Source organism: Adiantum capillus-veneris, chromosome 9 (assembly GCF_014529385.1).
Source record: "Adiantum capillus-veneris isolate H3 chromosome 9, ASM1452938v2, whole genome shotgun sequence".
In the NCBI taxonomy this organism is placed as follows: Eukaryota; Viridiplantae; Streptophyta; class Polypodiopsida; order Polypodiales; family Pteridaceae; genus Adiantum; species Adiantum capillus-veneris.
The window spans coordinates 76515321-76536160 of NC_140939.1; positions in this window are offsets into that span (position 1 = coordinate 76515321).

A 20840-nucleotide genomic window follows, 5' to 3' on the forward strand; every position below is an offset into this window, starting at 1 on the left:
TTTGTCTTCTCCAAGCTGTGTGTGTTTCTCTGTAACCCTAATTCCAACATAAAAACCCTATTGATCTTCTAACAAAGGGCTTACCTTCAGAACAGTTTGCACATTGTTGGGCACTCATGGGCATTGGGTAGATGATCATGGTCATTGTCTACCTGTATTCTATATATATATACATTGTCACCCCAGCTTACAGGCACATTGTCCTTTAGTGGGAGGTTGTTGGGGTGGTAATGTTGAGAGAGAAGGAGAGAGCACAGAAATAGAACCCCAAAGTGTGTAGAATACACACATGAGATGATGTATATATAGAGGGGACCTGGGTGCCATATATAGAGAAGCCATATATTGAGTAGCTTCACATATAATCTCAACACCCCTGCTCAAATAAGGGTCCCTAACTGTGGATGAAAAAACCCTTGGGGGATCAAGGGAAAAACCCATAGCTCTATATACACCCACCGTTATATTATAAAAATCATTGAATATACAAATGTTCACGAGGAGCTACATCACTCCTTTTACAATGAATATTTTATGAGGAGCTACATCACTCCTTTTAAAATGAATGTTTTATGAGGAGTTACATTACTCCTATCCTATCAAATACAATAATGAATACAAAGGTTCAATAAAGAGGTGTAAGGGCTATCGATTAGCTTGTAATCAAAAGTGTCTCCGTGAATGTGCTGTGTAGCTTGTCATCAATATCGCATCACCAAACATGTCTTCATATTGTCATCAATATGGCATCACCAAACATATCTTCATAAATCTTTTATTGTCACCAAGTTTGTCTTCATAAAATCAATTCTTTGATCAATCCTACATAGATCATAGACCAAAAAAAAAAACATAGTCATGAAAATTGTTAGCATCATTAGTGAAATAATTACATTCACAATGCAATAAGAGATGGTTCGCGACGCCACTCTTTTGACGACATATATACGCATGACAACATATGGTACATAAAGTATGAACATAAAAGTACAAGATGTGTGATTACGTGATGCAAATGATATGTGTATATACTACATAAAACAACATTTATCAACGTAGTGATCAATGAATACCATCAAAGTATTAACAAAACATCATCATTGTATCAATAAAAATAAATAAATCATCATGGTAGCAACGAAAAGCATCATGATATCACCGAGAATAATCATTGTATCAACGAAACAACATCATGGCATCACCGAGAATAACCATGGTATCAACGAAACAACATCATGGTATCACCGAGAATAACCATGGTATTAACGAAACAACATCATGGTATCACCGAGAATAACCATGATATCAACGAAACATCATCATGGTATCAACAAAAATCACCATGAAATCAACGAAATATCATCATGGAATCACCGAGAATAACCATGGTATCAATGAAATATCATCATGGCATCACCAAGAATAACCATGGTATCAATGAAATATCATCATGGTATCAACGAAAATCACCATGACCAAAGTATTAACAAAACATCATCACGGTACCATCAAAATCACTATGGTATCAATGAGAAATTATCAATAAAATGACATAAACTGTATCTCTAAAAGAATAATTATACGAGAATCAATGAACGAGTATATCATATAACAAAAGATCATGTATCAACAGTAGCTCGATAGAATTTGGACGATCATCAACGGCTCGACTGAATCGGAACGATATGTAACTGGCTTCTGTAGCAAAGTTACGTTAGTAACAAATATATGATTGATGAAGAAAAAATATAATTGAGAAGATTTCAATTATGAGAAAAATCAAAAGCAAAAAGTAAAATTAAGAATTTTCAAACATATTCGCAGTCCGAGACGATAACCCAAAATCGGTGCAAAATTTAGAGAAACTTTCTTCTGCAAAGTTATAGACCACATCAATTCCGATGGCTCAAGCGAATAGTTTCTCATCGATTCTGATGCCTGCAGCGGCTAGTTTCTGTGAAATCATTTTCAATCAGGAGAAAAATCAAAAACAAAAAGCGAAGTAGCTTTTTAGTCATGTACGTAGTCCCAAACAATAGCTCAAAATTGATGTAAAATTTGAAAAAGCTTTCATCTGCAAAGTTATAGATTACATAGATTCCGATCCCTCACATGGGTAGTTTCTACAAAATCGTTTTCAATTAGCAGAAAATCCAAAAACATAAAACGAAACTTGCTTTTCGGACATGTACGCAGTCCGCGAAAGATAACTCAAAATCGGTGCAGAATTTGAAAAAACTTCCTTCTGCAAAGTTGTAGACCACATCAATTCCGATCCCTATGGCGGGTAGTTTCTGCAAGATTGTTTTCAATTAGCAGAGAAATCAAAAACATAAAACGAAACTTGCTTTTCGGACATGTACGCAGTCCGTGAACGATAACTCAAAATCGGTGTAGAAATTGAAAAAACTTCCTTTTGCAAAGTTGTAGACCACATCGATTCCGATACCTTGAGCGGGTATTTTCTACAAAATCGTTTTCAATTAGCAGAAACATCAAAAACATAAAACGAAACTTACTTTTCGGACATGTACGCAGTCCGTGAACGATAACTCAAAATTGATGCAGAATTTGAAAAAACTTCCTTTTGCAAAGTTGTAGACCACATCGATTCCGGTCCTTTCGGCGGGTAGTTTCTGCAAAATCATTTTCAAATAGCAGAAACATCAAAAACATAAAATGAAACTTGCTTTTCGGACATGTACGCAGTCCGTGAACGATAAGTCAAAATCTGTGCAGAATTTGAAAAAACTTCTTTTTGCAAACTTGTAGACCACATCGATTCCGGTCCCTCAAGCGGGTAGTTTTTGCAAAATCGTTTTCAATTAGCAGAAACATGAAAAACATAAAACAAAACTTTCTTTTCGGACATGTACGCAGTCCGTGAATGATAACTCAAAACTGGTGCAGAATTTGAAAAAACTTCCTTGTGCAAAGTTCTAGACCACATCGATTCCGGTCCCTAGTGCGGGTAGTTTCTGCAAAATCGTTTTCAAATAGCAGAAACATCAAAAACATAAAACGAAACTTGCTTTTTTGGACATGTACGCAGTCCGTGAACGATAACTCAAAATTGGTGCAGAATTTGAAAAAGATTCTTTCTGCAAAGTTGTAGACCACATCGATTCCGGTCTGCTTGGCTGGTAGTTTCTGCAAAATCGTTTTCAATTAGCAGAAAAATAAAAAACAAAAAGTAGAAGTTGCTTTTCAAGTATGTAAGCAGTCCGCGAACGATAACTCAAAATCAGTGTAGAATTTGAAAAAACTTCCTTTCTGCAAAGTTGTAGACCACATCGATTCCGGTGCCTCTAGCCGGTAGTTTCTGCAAAATCGATTTTGATCAGGAGAAAAATCGAAAACAAAAATGTACTGCTCTGATACCATGTTGAGAGAGAAGGAGAGAGCACAGAAATAGAACCCCAAAGTGTGTAGAATACACACATGAGATGATGTATATATAGAGGGGACCTGGGTGCCATATATAGAGAAGCCATATATTGAGTAGCTTCACATATAAGCTCAAGAGGTAAAGCCCAATGTGCCGCACCTAAGTGTTGGGCGGCTGGAGACTACCGAGAACTAACACTGACCATTAATTCTACATAAAAGAATAAGGACTCATAACCCTAACACTATTGTGTTTTGGAGCCCACCCAAACCTATGTCTCCTGTCTTCTCCATTGCTGCACACACACACACGCTCTCGCACACGCTTTTTGATATTCCACTTCAAACATACCTGACATATTTTATGCGAGTTGTGTGACTTCAAACCGGTAAGCTTCCCTTCTTTAGTGAAACACGTTCGGAACGAGTGCATTACGACAGTGGGGGTCTGCATAGATCGAATGGTCTCTTTTACTTTGCGTTCTTGGGCTCCTATCAAAATCCATGGTGCTTTAGGGAGTTTTATTAATCCATCAAATGCTGTCTGTGGGTACAATATAGTCCTCCATACGATCCACATTTCTAAGGTCAACCCTGGCTCCCAAAGTATTTTTCTTGCCGGTCAGATGGTCCCACAACAAATCACCCACATTCTTGAATATGTGCATTGGATTGAGCAAGTGATTGATCATGAGTCTGCGCCAATATGGTAACTTCTACGATAGAGAGAGTCTCTTTATCCATGGGGGTAAACCATCATCACACATCTGCTTCTGCTCTAACCATGCTCGTGCAGACATCCTCGGTGGCTCTCTTCCCAAAAAACCATCGCGTAACTCATGATTCTTTGGAAGATACGCTTGATGACCTTCGTAGATTTGCTTCTTTAGTGATGACTCCCAACGTGCATTAAGTCTAGGTCCACATGTGACACATGCTCTATATCTGCTTATTGAAGCTCTGCATATATACACATGACAATAGATAAGCTTGAAAACACCAATATTTATAGTGTTTGAGTTTGAGTGTAAATCACCTCAGCATTCTGTTAGTCCGGGATAATCATGCATAGTACACATTAGAATGCCTCTGCTCAAAGAATTCTATCGATCTGTGTAATGGCTCATATCCACCACTTCTATGCCATTCCATAATTGTTGTAGCTCTTCCAATAGTGGACAAAGATACACATCCATATTCTTCACTTTATACCGCCCCGACACAATCAAGCTTAGAAATAGGTGCCCCTTCTTGGTAGTTAACCACGGGCGAATGTTGTAGTTGACAATGACAACGGGCCATACACTGTAAGATGTTGATCTTTGACCAAATGGATTAACACCATCCATAGCCAGGCCTATGCGTAAATTTCACACTTCCTTGGAAAAATCTGGCCATGTATTGTCTATATGTTTCCAGGCTTCGCAATCTGCAGGAATCTGTAGCACACCATCTGAAGATCTATTCTCCTTGTGCCATGATGCTAGGGTGGCCGTGAACTTACATTCAAAGAAATGATTAATGCAAGGAAGTAGAGGAAAATGTCGCAAAACCTTTTGTGGAATTTTTTGTCCGCCATGGAGATCTACTCGATATCTCTCGGAATCACATTTTGGACACTTCTCCATGTCTATGTATTCCCCTCTGAAAAGAATGCAGTCGATAGGACAAGCGTGAATCAAATTGTAATCCACCCCCAAGTTTCACAAGATCTTTTTTGCTTCCTCTCTAGAATCTCGCATCACATTAACAGCTGGGAGTATGTGCTCTTTGAGCAATCTACACAACAAAAAAATTGCGGTACACTTGTGTAAGTAATCTAAAAGATCATTATACATCTAGAGTTTTTATTGAAGTAAACACATTGTAATAGACCACCTGAAAAGAGCTATGACGCTAGTGTCACTCCATCCAAACTTTTCTTGCATGTTGAGAAGAACCAAGAGTGCCCTCAATCTAAACACTAGTGCTCCATCATACAATGGCGTATCGGCTTCACTTTTCATATCATCATAGATAAGCCTTTTTGAATCTATGATCGTCTTGATCATTTCATCAAACTAGGGCTTAAACATTGCCTCGTTGGGAATGTGGTCTGCATGACCATCCTTCGAGCTATCAGAGGCTACATCTTGTGGCCTCATATATACTACTTGACCAAAGTGGCTGTGAACACATCTATTGGGTTGCAAGATTGTTGCCTGTTGGCCGGCATCAGAGTCCGACAAGTTATAATTGGCAATAACTCAATCTATAATAGATGGATCAAATTTTCCAAATTTGCAAACGTGATGCAAAGAAACGTGTCTTGTATGTCGCACAACATGTTTGCATTGATTACAAGGACATAAGATCCTTGTTGAGAGATAGGTGTTTTGATTGGACGGCCCCACATCATCACTACTCTAATGAATGTAGAAACCTTATAACCTGGATATAAATTTATTAATCTTCTATTGGCATCCTTCGTATTTTTTTTTCCTCTCTCTCTCTTTCTGTTCACACTGTAAGCTTCCTCACATTCTCTAGTCATGTCCGATCCTTGCACACCTCGGTCTAGAGGTGCACGGAGATCAGAACCATTGGGTTATAATCTTGTCTTTATTGGTCAACATCTATATTTGTGGGTACAAGATATCTACACACCCATGTCTACATGACAGTGCTTGTAGTGGATAAAATCCCTTTGCCTCTTCTCTAGCTGTAGCAATTCACAACATCTTAACATCTCCTCACAGCAGATCCTTGTTTGAGTAATTACTTAGCACATTACATGTCGGCCTCCAATCTGAGCATCATGCCGTTGAAAACTTTCCAACTTAAGGTCGCATCTGTAGAGAGTAGGAGAGGGATCACCGTTCACATAGCTCTAATTTTTTTCCGTAATCTCGAAGGTAGACTTTAATATAAAAACTAAATCCAGATTCTAATATTAAATCTGAGCTAGTTTAACGTGGTTAGTGGGTGAGTTAATAGGTGTCAGATTCTGATGGGAATATACATATTATTGTGTAGCTAGTGTTTGCTCTTTGGGCAAAGCCTTCATTGACATGCCCTAAAATCTAATCTAATCTAATATTAAATCTAACATAAATCTAAATCTAATCTAATCTTAAACTCAGCATAAACCTAAATCTAATTTAATCTTAAATCTAATCTAGACCTAAATGTAATCTAACTTAAATCTAAATCTAATCTAATCTTAAATCTAACCTAGCTAATCTTAAATCTTTCCTTAATCCTAAATCTAACATAAATCTAAACCTAATCTTATCTTAAACTCAGCATAAACCTAAATTTAATTTAATCTTAAATCCTAAACCTAAATGTAATCTAGTTTAAATCTAATCTTAAATCTAACTTAGCTAATCTTAAATCTTGTTCTAATTTTAAATCTAACGTAAATCTAAATCTAATCTAATGTTAAATTCAACATAAACCTAAATGTAATCTAACCGAATCTTAAATCTAATTCAAATCTTAACCTAATTTTAAATTTAGCATAAATTTTAAATATAAGTTAAATGTAATCTAACTTAATCTTAGATCTTAATCTAACCTACTCTTAAATGTATTTTTAAATTTAACCTAACCCTTAATCTTAGTATAACATTTCATTTTCAAATTTTATCTACTTTTTTAATCTATCTTTCTCCCTCTCTCTCTCTCTCTCTCTCTCTTTGTTTTCTCCCCTTACCTCTTTCTTTTTGTCTTCTCCTTCTCTCTCTTTCTCTTTGTTTTCTCCTCTCTTTCTCTCTCTCTCTCTCTCTCTCTCTCTCTCTCTCTCTTTTCCTCCCTCAATGTGTGTGTGTATGCATTCTTTGTTTATGCATGTGTGTGTATATGTGTTTTTTGTTTATGCATGTGTGTACTCTCTCTCTCTCTCTCTCTCTCTCTCTCTCTCTCTCTCTCTCTCTCTCTGTCTCTTTCAAAGATACAATGTGTGTGTGTGTGTGAGAGAGAGAGAGAGAGAGAGGGAGAGAGAAAAAGAGGAGAAGGGAACATGAGAGAGAGGAGAGGGAAGGAGCATACTTGGCTCTCCTTCCTCTCCTCGTGTGTGTGTGTGTTTGTGTGTGTGTGTGTGTGTGTGTGTGTGTGGGAAAGAGAGAGAGAGGGAGAGAGCGGGGGTTTACCTGTTTCGCTAGAGCGCCAAAACTCAAATATGAGATCTGAATTTTTTGCGCTCTCGATTTATTTTCTACACATGTCGGCATCACTATGGGCGTCGCTATGCAACAAAGAAAATAGCGATGCCCATAGCGATGCCGTGGATTTTAACTTTTTGAGTGTCTCACTGCGAGCATCACTAATGTGAGGTACCTCTTGTAGTGGCACCAAGTTGTTGTCCCTTATTTCAATGAGAGATTCTATGGCCCAAGGGCCATAACACTCCAATGGTGCATATGTAGGTGCCCTTCAGTGGAACAAATTCTCTTTGAGAGCTTCTACATTGAAACCTAGTCCACCCTATGGCCTTATGTCCATAAGGTGCCAATGTATAAGGACAAGGGTCATAGGGACCTTTGTGGAATTTTTGTCCGTGGAGATCTACTCGATAACTCTCGGAATCACATTTTGGACACTTCTCCATGTCTATGTATTCCCCTCTTAAAAAGAATGCAGTCGTTAGGACAAGCGTGAATCAAATTGTAATCCATCCCCAAGTTTCACAAGATCTTTCTTGCTTCCTCTCTAGAATCTGGCATCACATTATCAGCTGGCAGTATGTGCTCTTTGAGCAATCTACACAACAACAAAAATGCGGTATACTTGTATAAGTAATCTAAAAGATCATTATACATCTAGAGTTTTTTATTGAAGTAAACACATTGTAATAGACCACCTGAAAAGCGTTGTGACGCTAGTGTCACTCCATCCAAACTTTGCTTGCATGTTGAGAAGAACCAGGAGCGCCTTCCATCTAGTCACACGTGCTCCATCATACAATGGCGTATCCGCTTTACTTTTCATATCATCATAGATAAGCCTTTCTGAATCTATGATCGTCTCGATCATTTCATCGATCTCGGGTTCAAACATTGCCTCGCTGGGAATGTGGTCTGCATGACCATCCTCCAAGCTGTTAGAGGCTACATCGTGTGGCCTCATGTATATTGCTTGACCAAAGTGGTTGCGAACACATCTATTGGGTTGCAAGATTGCTGCCTGTTGGCCGGCACCAGAGTCCAAAGAGTTATAATTGGCAACAACTCAATCAATAATAGATGGATCAAATTTGCCAAATTTGCAAATGTGTTGTCCACAACATGTTTGCATTGATTACAAGGACATAAGATCCTTGTTGAGAGATAGGTGTTTTGATTGGACGGCCCCACATCGTCACTACTCTAATGAATGTAAAAACCTTATAACCTGGATATAAATTTATTAATCTTCTATTGGCATCCTCCGTATTCTCTCTCTCTCTCTCTCTCTCTCTCTCTCTCTCTCTCTCTCTTTCTGTTCACACTCTAAACTTCCTCACATTCTCTAGTCATGTTCGATCCCCGGACACCTTGGTCTAGAGGTGCACGGAGATCAGAACCACCGGGTTATAATATCGTATTTATTGGTCAACATCTCTATTTGTGGGTACAAGATATCTACACACCCACGTCTACATGACAGTCCTTGTAGTGGACAAAACCCCTTTGCCTCTTCTCTAGCTGTAGCAATTTACAACATCTTAACATCTCCTTACAGCAGATCCTTGTTTGAGTCATTACGTAGCACATTACATGTCGGCCTCCAACCTGAGCATCATGCCGTTGAAAACTTTCCAACTTAACGTCGCATCTGTAGAGAGTAAGAGAGGGATCACCGTTCGCCTAGCTCTAATTTTTTCCCGTAATCTCGAAGGTAGACTTCAATATAAAAACTAAATCCAAAATCTAATCTTAAATCTGAGCTAATTTAACGTGGTTAGTGGGTGAGTTAATAGGTGTCAGATTCTGATGGGAATATACATATTATATTGTACCTAGTGTTTGCTCTTTGGGCAAAGCCTTCATCGACATGCCCTAAAATCTAATCTAATCTAATCTTAAATCTAACCTAGCTAATCTTAAATCTTTCCTTAATCTTAAATCTAACATCAATCTAAACCTAATCTTATCTTAAACTCAGCATAAACCTAAATTTAATTTAATCTTAACCTAAACCTAAATGTAATCTAGTTTAAATCTAATCTTAAATCTAACTTAGCTAATCTTAAACCTTGTTCTAATTTTAAATCTAACGTAAATCTAAATCTAATCTAATCTTAAACTCAACATAAACTTTAATATAACCTAAACCTAAATGTAATCTAACCTAATCTTAAATCTAATTCAAATCTTAACCTAATTTTAAATTTAGTATAAATTTTAAATATAAGTTAAATATAATCTAACTTAATCTTAGATCTTAATCTAAATTACTCTTAAATGTATTTTTAAATTTAACATAACCCTAAATCTTAGTATAACATTTCATTTTCAAATTTTATGTACTTTTTTAATCTATCTTTCTCTCTCTCTCTTTGTTTTCTCCCCTTACCTCTCTCTTTTCGTCTTCTCCCTCTCTCTCTTTCTCTTTGTTTTCTCCTCTCTCTCTCTCATTAGTTTATCTCTCTCTCTCTCTCTCTCTCTTCCTCCCTTAATGTGTGTGTGTATGCATTCTTTGTTTATGCATGTGTGTGTATATGTGTTTTTTGTTTATGCATGTGTGTACTCTCTCTCTCTCTCTCTCTCTCTCTCTTTCAAAGACACAATGTGTGTGTGTGAGAGAGAGAGAGAGAGAGGGAGAGAGAAAAAGAGGAGAAGGGAACATGAGAGAGAGGAGAGGGAAGGAGCATTCCTGGCTCTCCTTCCTCTCCTCGTGTGTGTGTGTGTGTGGGAAAGAGAGAGAGAGAGAGAGATAGATAGATAGATAGATAGTTCTATTATCGTCCTGGGAGGTCAAATATGACCTATGGGACCAAATGAACATGTCACGTGGTGTGAGTGGAGTTCATAAGTGACTCTCGATGCTCAAAAATGGCTGAAATGAGCGTCGCAATAGAGAGTCCACATCGTGGTTGGGAGAGGAAGGTATGTAGGGAGAGCTCATGGATGAATATATGGGGAAAAGAGGACCTAATGTGGTCAAAATCTGAGCACTCAAGTAGTGTGTGGTACTCACTCTCTCGCACTTGACGAGGGCATAAGGTGCAAAGTCGATGACACTCCTCGCCAGTGCCCCAACGTCCTGTCTCGCAGCGTAGAGAATGGGAGCTAAGACGAATGGAGGCAATGGTGCGGATCGCACTCAACGGGATGGGCTCAAGGATGTAGGAATGGGTTCGGTTACCTCGTTCCGAGAAGAAGAGAGATTTGTAGTTTGGGGCAACGTGTGTGGTGTAATGGCTGAAGCGAGAACCTCCGGATTTCTCCCAAGCCATGATACATTGGCGTTGTAAGAAGGCCTCATTAACTTGGGAGTCGATCAACACATCCTTGACCAAGTGACATGCATCCCATCTTCCAAACCATTTCTTGATATCAAGCATCCACCCCGAACTTAGTATTTTGCTCTTGCATGTCTTTTGAACCTTTTGACTTGCTTCATATGCGATTCTAGGAAGTCGATGCAAAGGGCTACGTTGTGTCTTACGCATGTACTCCACAACCCTTTCCATGCCCAAGACCTCAATGGGAAGCGATCCGGACTCAAGAAGTAAGAGCATGTAGGGTGTTTGTGTCTTGACTTGGAGAAAGTTGGTGAGAAAACGCTTTTGGACATTCTCAAACTCTTTCCAAGTAGACTTCCCGATGCTTCCACCCCACACCTCCACTCCATAAAGAAGCACCGGTGCCACCAATGTGTCAAAGAGGTACTTTTTGAGAGCCCAACACTTGATCTCTCCTGCATTGCACATGTTCTCAAATGCATAATAAGCCCTCTTTCCGGCTTCCAAGCGACGCATTGCACAATCCTTCCATTTATGATTGGATGGAACCTCAAGGCCAAGGTACTTGAAGTGATCTACCACTTCAAGTTTCTCATTGTTGTATACAATGCATGGATTTTCGTCATTGAGGGTCTTTACAAGCATAACCTTGGTTTTGGATCCATTCACGATCAGCCCGCTATGTAGGCAAAAGCGTTCCAAGACACTCATAAGCTTTTGTGCATCTTCTAAGGTATGTGCCAAGAGCACTACATCATCAGCATAAAGCAAAAGCATGATCACAGCATTTCCAATCTTAACCTCTTCTATGCCTTCTTGCTGCATAAAATCAAGAACCATGTATTCCAATTCATCAATGAGTAGCCCAAAGAGGGTTGGGGAAAGTGGGCATCCTTGTTTGACACCAATAGTGCTTGCAAAAAATTCTGAAATTCCATCTCCCATACGTAATCGACATATCACTTTTTGGTAGATGCGAAAGACTGCATGCATAAATTCTCTCGGCACTTGAAGGCTTTGCATACGTCTCCAAAGATTTCCTCGCGGTACCATGTCAAAAGCTTTCTTGAAATCCACAAAGCCTTCAAGTGCCGAGAGAGAGAGAGAGAGAGAGGGAGAGAAGGGGGGTTTACCTGTTTTGCTAGAGCGCCAAAACTTAGATATGAGATCTGAACTTTTTGCGCTCTTGATTTATTTTCTACACCTGTCGGCATCGCTATGGGCGTCACTATGCAACAACGAAAATAGCTATGTCCATAGCGATGCCACGGATTTTAACTTTTGAGTGTTGCACTGCGAGCGTCGCTAATGTGAGGTACCTCTTGTAGTGGCACCAAGTTGTTGCCCCTTATTTCAATGAGAGATTCTATGGCCCAAGGGCCATAACACCCCAATGGTTCATATGTAGGTGCCCTTCAGTGGACCAAATGCTCTTTGAGAGATTCTACATTGATACCTAGTCCACCCTATGGCCTTAGGTCCATAAGGTGCCAATGTATAAGGACAAGGGCCATAGGTTGTTTCTCTCTATTCCAATGAGATATTTTATCGCCCTAGGGCCACAAGGTGCCAATGTATCTGAAGGGCCAAAGGTTTCTCTCTATTCCAATTAGAGACCCTATGGCCCTAGGGCCATAGGACTATCGTGGTGCATATGTAGGTATCCTTTAGTCCCAAATTAAGTGTACACAAATATCCATGTCTTTGGATGTGAATGACTGATGTAATATGTGATGAGAGGAAACACATAAGAGATGTTTTCAAAATACAAAAAGAATACCACGGATGCATTCGAAACGTCCAAAACCTTAGGAAAGCACTTTAGAATGCTAGAATTTGATGTCTCTAGCTCAAGATATATCATTTTTAAGCCTAGGGCCTCATGAGGTTAGAATCAAGTGAATAGAGGCGCTTGAAAAGTCTCTGGGGCCTCTATTCACTTGGTTCAGACCGCATGAGACCCTAGGCTTCAAAATTGCCCAGGACCTCACAAGGTCAGAACTAAGCGAATAGAGGCCCCTGAGGGGTCTAAAGGGCCTATATTTGCTTGGTTCTAGCCTCTTCATAGTCTTAAATAGTACCCATCAATCACTATTAAATATTACCTCAATGCATAAGCTCAAGAGACATAGGGCTATTGTAGTGCATATTTTGGGGCCCTTGAATGGACCAAATGCTCTTTGACCCATAGGCCATCCTCTAGCGTTAAGGCCGTAGGTTCCTCTCTAGTATGATGTGAGGTCCTATGGCCCTAAGGCCATAGGGTACCAATTTATAAGCTCAAGGGAACTAGGGACACAAGGTGCCAGTGTATAAGATCAAGGGCACCAGGTTGTTGCCCCCTACTTGAATGAGAGATTATATGGCCCTAGTGGTGCATATGTAGGTGCCCTTCAGTGGCCCAAATTCTCCTTGAGGCCTAGGGATTCATGAGGTCAGAACAAAGCGAATAGAGGCCCTTGACGGGTCTTTGGGGCCTCTATTTTCTTGGTTCTAACCCCTTCATAGTCTTAAATAGTACCTACATCCAAATGTGTCTCTCATGGTCTATAGGTTCCTTGGGAGCTTAAGTGCCCATGTGGGGCTCCTTTCTTGGTACCCTGGCCCTCGGGCCATAGGGAAGCCAATGTGTCTCTCATGGTCTATAGATCCCTTTGGGGCCCAGTTGCCCCTATGAGGCTTATTTCTTAGCACCCTATGGCCCTAGGACCACAGTCTAGCCAATTTTTCTCTCTTTCTCTGTAGGTTCCTTGGGAGCTTAGGTGCCTCTATGGGGATTCTTTCTTGGCACCCTATGGTCAAAAGGCCATAGGAAGGGGCTATGGTAGCTATTATCTTTTTTCAAAATAATCATTTTAAAAATATATTAAAAGTATTAATATCCCTCTACCTATTTTCCTACAACGTCGTCCTCACCACGTCCTCCTACAACCTCAACATCTAGTGATTACATGTACGCCATATCTATTTTCTTGTGTTTCTAGTTGTGGAGTTTTCTATTTTGTCTTGTTTTTGTGTTCACGGAGTTGTGAATTTGATTTCCATTAGAAATTAATCAAAGTTTAATTAGAGTTTTTTGTTTTGTCTCTTTTTTATGTTTAGAGGGAGCAGGATCTAAATCTAATTAGAACTTAATTAGAAAGTAATTAAAATGGGATCAGAATGTCATTAGACAATAACTAGAATGTAATCAAGAATGTACTTACTTGTGAGCTTGAGTGTTGGATTGGGAATGGACGAGCAATGGAGAGGTATTTGTGGAAGTAGAAGAAAGAATTAGATGACAGTGCTGCAACAACGATGGATGGTTTGGAGTGACAATGACAATGCATGTGATGATGTGGTGAAAGATCTGTGACCATAAATTTGTGTGACAATGACAATGATCATGGTGCACAGATCGATGATGATGGGTAGCAACGACGACACTGTAAGAAGATATAGAGAGGGAGGTGGAGGTGACGATGGGTAGCTTCGACAATGCTGTGAAGAGAGAGAGAGACAGAGAGAGAGAGAGAGAGAGAGAGAGAGAGAGAGAGAGAGAGAGAGAGAGGGGGGTGGGGGGGGGGGGGGAGGCGGTGACAACGATGGGATTGTGTGTGTAGGAACGGAGAGAGAGAAACGGAGATCTGTGTGTGCAACAGGTTCTGTGCAAGAAAACGGGAGGGAAAAAGCCCAAAAGTTGTGGTAGAGAGAGTAAGAGAGAGAAGGTTAGTTTAGGTCATTTCAATTTTCAAATTTTAAAAGTAGTGGTTGTTCATACACGTATGTTTGGCATCGGTCTAGTATAATTAAAATTACTAGAGATCTACGCACTTGATCAAAGTGGGACATAGCTTACCGGGTCTGAAACTCTGGTAAGTTTTAAAAATGTTGGCAAAAGTTTTGTATGTGTCTTTATCTCGCCAATATGAGTGGAACGATGCCCATGAAGCAAATTTGGGCCCCTAGGCAAAAATTTGCATAGTAAAAAATACAATGAAAATAACCAAAATTCATAAATTTTTGTTCCAAACACGTGCTATTCTTTTGCTCGTTATTGACCACATAACGGGCTTGAAAACCCATTAAGGCAAAGTTTGGGGTGGCCAAAAAAATTTCAAATTAATTTAAAAAAAAGTAAAAATTCCAATTGTAATAAATTAAATTTGTTTTTGCAATTTTGATCTATTGGGATTCTGTTTAGTTTTGAATCACACATACAACAAACAAATATAATTTGTGCATGTAGCACAAACACATTGACCTAAGAGACTTACAAAGAGCATTTCGTCTCAGTTCTTCTTGGCCTCCTATAAACCTAGGGTCATAGTTATATGACACTATATATTGCCTACATAAAACATCTTATGGGCCTGAGGCCACAAAGTGTAAATATACTCAACATGAAATACATATATAGCACCCAGTGGCCCAAAGGCCATAGGATGTACATCTATCTGCTACTATGAAACACCTATTGCTAGCGCCCTATGGCCCCAAGGCCATAGGGTGTACATGTACCTACCAAGAAACACCTACCATAGGGTGTACATGTACCTACCAAGAAACACCTACCATAGGGTGTACATGTAACTACCAAGAAACACCTCTAGCTAGCACCCTATGGCTTGAGGCCATAGGGTGTATATGTACCCGCCAGAAGACACCTATAGCTAACAACCTATGGTCCCAAGGCCATAGTATATACATGAACCCGTCACAAAACACTTATTTCTAGCGCCCTATGGCCCCAAGGCCACAGGATGTACAAATACTTGCCACAAAACACCTATTGTTAGCACCCTATGGACCCAAGGTCATATGATGTACATATACCCTGCATGAAACACCTATAGCTAGCACCCTATGACCCCAAGGCCATATGATGTACATTTACCCACCACAAAACACCTATTGCTAGCACCCTATGGCCCCAAGGCCCTAGGATGTACATCTAACCTCCATGAAACACTTTTATATAGCACCCCATGTCCCCAAGTCCATGGGATGTACATCTACCAACCATGAAACACCTATAGCTAGCACAATATGGACCCAAGTCCATAGGATGTACATATACCCTCCATGAAACCCCTAGAGATAGCACCCTGTGGCCCCAAGGCCAAAGGATGTACATATGCCCTCCATGAAACACCTATAGCTAGCACCCTATGTCCCCAAGGCCATATCATGTACATGTACATGCCATGAATACCTCTTGCTCTCATGCCATGGACCAAAGACCATAACATGTGCATGTACCCACCACAGAACATCTATTTCTAGCACCCTATGGCCCCAAGGCCATAGGATGTACATATACCCTCCATGAAACACCTATAATTAACACCCTATGTCCCCAAGGCCATAGGATGTACACATCCCTACCATGAAACACCTATAGCTAGTACCCTATGGCCCAAAGGCCATATCATGTACATGTACCCGCCACAAAACACCTATTTCTAGCACCCTATGGCCCCAAGTCCGTTTGGGGCCATAGGATGTACATAGACTCATTACAAATATCTACATATAAGGCATCATATGGCCATATATTGTATGCATACTCATCACAAAACATCCACATCTAGTACCCTAGGGCCATAAGTCCATAGGATATATACATACTCAATATCATGAAACACCAACATATAGCATCATATGGCCGTGGGGCCATAAGATTTATACAAATTCATCACAAAATACCTACATAGTATCCAAGCCATAGGATGTATCATCAAATTCCTACATATAGTACCCTATGTCCCTAAGGCCATAGGATGTGTCATAAAACACCTACATATAGTACCCTACCGCCCCAAGGCCATAGGATGTATATATAGTCATCATGAAAACCATACATGTGTACTCACCGTGAGGTGACCTTGAGGAGTCTATATGTACTCTTCATGAAAAACTTACAAAAATCAATCTATGGCCCTTAGGCCATAAGCTATTCCTTTGTGATGCTTCTTGGTCTTATAGATATCCTTCCATGCATTGACATAGACCTCTTTGGCTACAGGGGGCTCTTCTCACAACTAGATATAGAACCCTTTGCCCCTAGGGCCATATAATGCACACATGTTTCTTCTTTTTGACCAACAAAAAAGAAACCTCTATCCATAAATAAGATGTCCAATGTAAAATTACATGTAAACTTTTAGATACTTGTGCTTTTTTGTTTAACAAATATTTGTATGAACCTTCTTGCAGGTATGGTTTTCAAAAATGGTGATAGAGTGTGCATGTTTGTAGCAACACAAAAGGTTGTCATTGGGAGTGTATGTGAAGTAGACCCAAATGCATATTGTTCTGGCATGCTTATTGGGGAAGGCAATGTATCAATGTTGGTTGATTTTTTTTTTGAAAAGAAAGCACTCATTCCATTTCCAACAATGGGTGCATTGACAGTGGGAGATGCTTTTTACAATATTGTGAATGGAGTATAGGGTTGTTGCAGCATTTGAATGAGATGTAGTAACAAGGGATTCCTCTGCATAATGTTGACAAACCAATGAGAGCATTGGAGGCACAATAGGACAAAATGAGCTACAGGGAGGTTTGGAAGGATAAAATGGTTCAATTGTGGGATGAAAGAAAAACACATGTAGTAGTCAAAGGGGTTATCATGTATGTCTGTCCATTTGACTCTATAAACTTTGGCGAGCTAGGTGAAGATAACATTGATATTGGTATTGAAACATCATATGCTAGTAAGGCTACTATTTTTGCTGAATTTGATGTATGTAGCATCAATCTAGTCTATTGGCCTATCAACAGAGTGACATCTATGCATGGAAGAGAATTGTTACAGTATGAGAATTTACATGCTATGAATAAGTTGCAAGATACATGCACTGAATCAGCTTGTTTGGTAGAGCCTATTTCAAAAAAGCAAAAGTATTTCCTTATAAGCAGGAAGCCAAAAATATCTATGAAACCTTCTAAAAATCCAATCAAGCATTCTTACCATCTTTCGAGATCGTTTCAACCATAGATTGTTACTATAGAAGGTGTTGTCAATATGCCAATCGAGATAAGGTTATGTGTATGCACAATGAATTTTGGGGATAGACTTTGCAAAAAACCAATTACAAAGAGCTGATATGTGATTTCATTTAATTTCAATAAGGTTTGCAATAGAGCTTGGTACAAAATTCATGGCATTCCAAAAAGTTCTTTTTATCGTTATCGTTGTTGGACAAAAGAAAAAGTGGGACACCTCTATAGCTATATGTCCCAAGAGAACTCAAACTTCAACCTCACTACCAAAAGTTATACCCCAACAACTCTTATAAACCCCAATCAAAAGGCCTATTCTCCCTAGGGAATTTACTAGCACACCCCACCCAAGGGACCATAGCACATAGGAGAAAAACCCTATTAAAGCATGAATATATGACACACGCCGACCAATGTATATGAAGAAAATGGCATCCCATTTCAAAATTGAACGTCACAAACCTAGATTCCAACATCAAATCCACAATTCATCGATACATGGCCTCCCAATCTGTCTGCATACAATTTGCCACTAGGCTGCCAAAGCCATAATGTTGCAGAGAACTAGTCGTAACTTGAAGAGCACAACTCCAATTGTGGTACTTTAAATCTTGTAAGCAAGCTTGAAAAATTATTGGAGAGAAATCTAAAGATGATCAAAATTGAATCTACACACCAATACATGCAAAATTGATGCAAACAGAGAGTTGTCCCGCTACGACTACTGGTAGAGAAGGCAAGGCGAGGCAAAAAATTGCATTGGAAACCATCAAGGAGGCACAACGAGATAAAACCTAATTTTTTTTTGGATTTTGGCTGAACGTTTTTAAGTCTGTACATGAGTTTTAGTTATTTATAAGTCTCACTTTAAAAAACTCACTCTCACGGGCTCTTATAGTAGCCCGATAGCTGGTACTATAGTAGTGACTTGCCCTGCATGTACATGTGCTTGCTAAAGAAAGCTAAAAAAACCACAAAAAGAAAGTCCACATACCCTTTTGACATTGGGAATCATGTCCATATGTACAAATTTACAAAAAAACATGGTGTCAAAAATGCATCGAGCATAGTTTGCCACACCCCAGTTTTCTAGATCATTCTAGATCAACAACACAAAGGAGATCATGTAAACCACATGAGGGAATCTTCATTTCATCTTTATAATTAGGCCCATAAACATAAAATCCTTCAAAAGAAGGCTAGTCCTCAATTATAGTTGTCAACCTTGCAATATACTTCTTCAACCTGTAGCCATTCAAACGTGCTTTATGTGGGGTACCATCCAAGTGAGCAAGCTGATATGTGCCATTTGGAAACCTGTTTAAGACCAAGGAAGGACCTTGCCACTTGATTTGAAACTTATTTTGAAGAGTGATATCGAGGTTACTATTGTAACAAAGCACCATGTCACCCTTGTTGATGTCTCTGTCCTTCACCTTCTCATTTGCTTTTGCTTGATTGTTCTTCAAGACCTGCTCATAATGCTCAAAAACCATCAGTCTATCCAATTTTAAATATTGCAAATATAGAAGCCTCTCCTTGAGCACATCACTAGGCTCTTCTTCAAGCTTTAATATCAACTTCAAAGCTGGTATCTCCACCTCGGTAGGAAGTAAATCCTCTAAGCCAGAAACTAGATGGAAGGGAGAGAAACGAGTACCTGATTTGATGGCAATCCTGTGAGCCCATAGAGCACATGGTAGCTTTAAATTCCAAGTCTTCACATTATTTCTTGTTATCCTTGTAAGCATCCCTATGATCTATCCATTAAACCTCTCATTCATGCCATTGCATTGGGGATAATATGGAGTAGTAAAACTACGATGCACACGAAGATTCTTACATAAATAATCTACGAGCTCTCCCTTGAAACCTGGACCCTTGATAGAAAGTAGCTTTAATGACATGCCAAATTTGCAGCAAATATCTATATTAACTGGGAAACAGCTTTGCTTGTGATGTGCTTAACAGTTTTGGCTTCAGCCCACCTGTATAGATAGTCAATATTAGTAAGTATGTAACACTTTCCTCTAGTTGTCTTAGGTAGAGGATCTATTGCATCAATACCCCACTTCTCAAAAACATCATAAGTCATAATGGTGCCTCTAATCATAATTTGAGAACCCTATTTTTCATGCTTTGACACTCTTTACAAGACTTGCACCGATGATGAACATCATGTTGAATGCTTGGCCACACATACCCTTCCTGCAAGACTTTATCCAAAGTGATCTTTGAAGCAAAGTGACCACCACAAGAACCCTCATCCTTTTCCTCTAAAATTATATAAATTTCCTCTTTTTATGGAACATTTCTCATCACAAGATTAGCCTCCTTCATATATAAGGCATCACCAAGAAACACATACCTGTTGGCATGAGAAGGAAGGCATACTTATTTGATTTCTCTGACTCTAATGGAAGCATATCTGTTTGTAGAAACACTTTCTCCATCTCCAAAGATTCCCTTCCCAAATAAAGAGGAGAATGAGACCTTATCATATACAATTGGCCAATTGAAGCTTGTGTTGCACCATGTGCTTCTTCATTTTGAGACCTGCCCATGTGCCTTAAACTCCTTGCTTCAATATGCTTAAGCAGATTCTTCACTTGAAATTACATATATTTTAGCCTTGGATTCTTACTTTTCCACACCCCAAGTACTTGCTTAACCACCAAAAGAGCATCACTTCTTACCCTCACATGATGGATGCCAAGCTCAAGGCAAAATTTAAGCTTTTGCCAAAGTAGCATACTTAGCGTCATTGTTGCTTTGTGCCATAAGATTCAAACTCCTTTTAGTTACCAAATCACCCTGAGGATCATAAATTACAACACCTCCTAAATCTTCACCATGCACTTTCTTGTAAGAGCCATCCAAAAACAATAGATAGGCATTGTCTATGTTAGGAGCTTCATGTGTTGTTTCTTCACCACGGGGCTTCCTTAACACTAGGTTGGTAATGGGACACTTTTATGTCCTAGGACATTTTTATGTCCTGTTAAGTGACCATTTTCCTTGAATTATGTCAAGA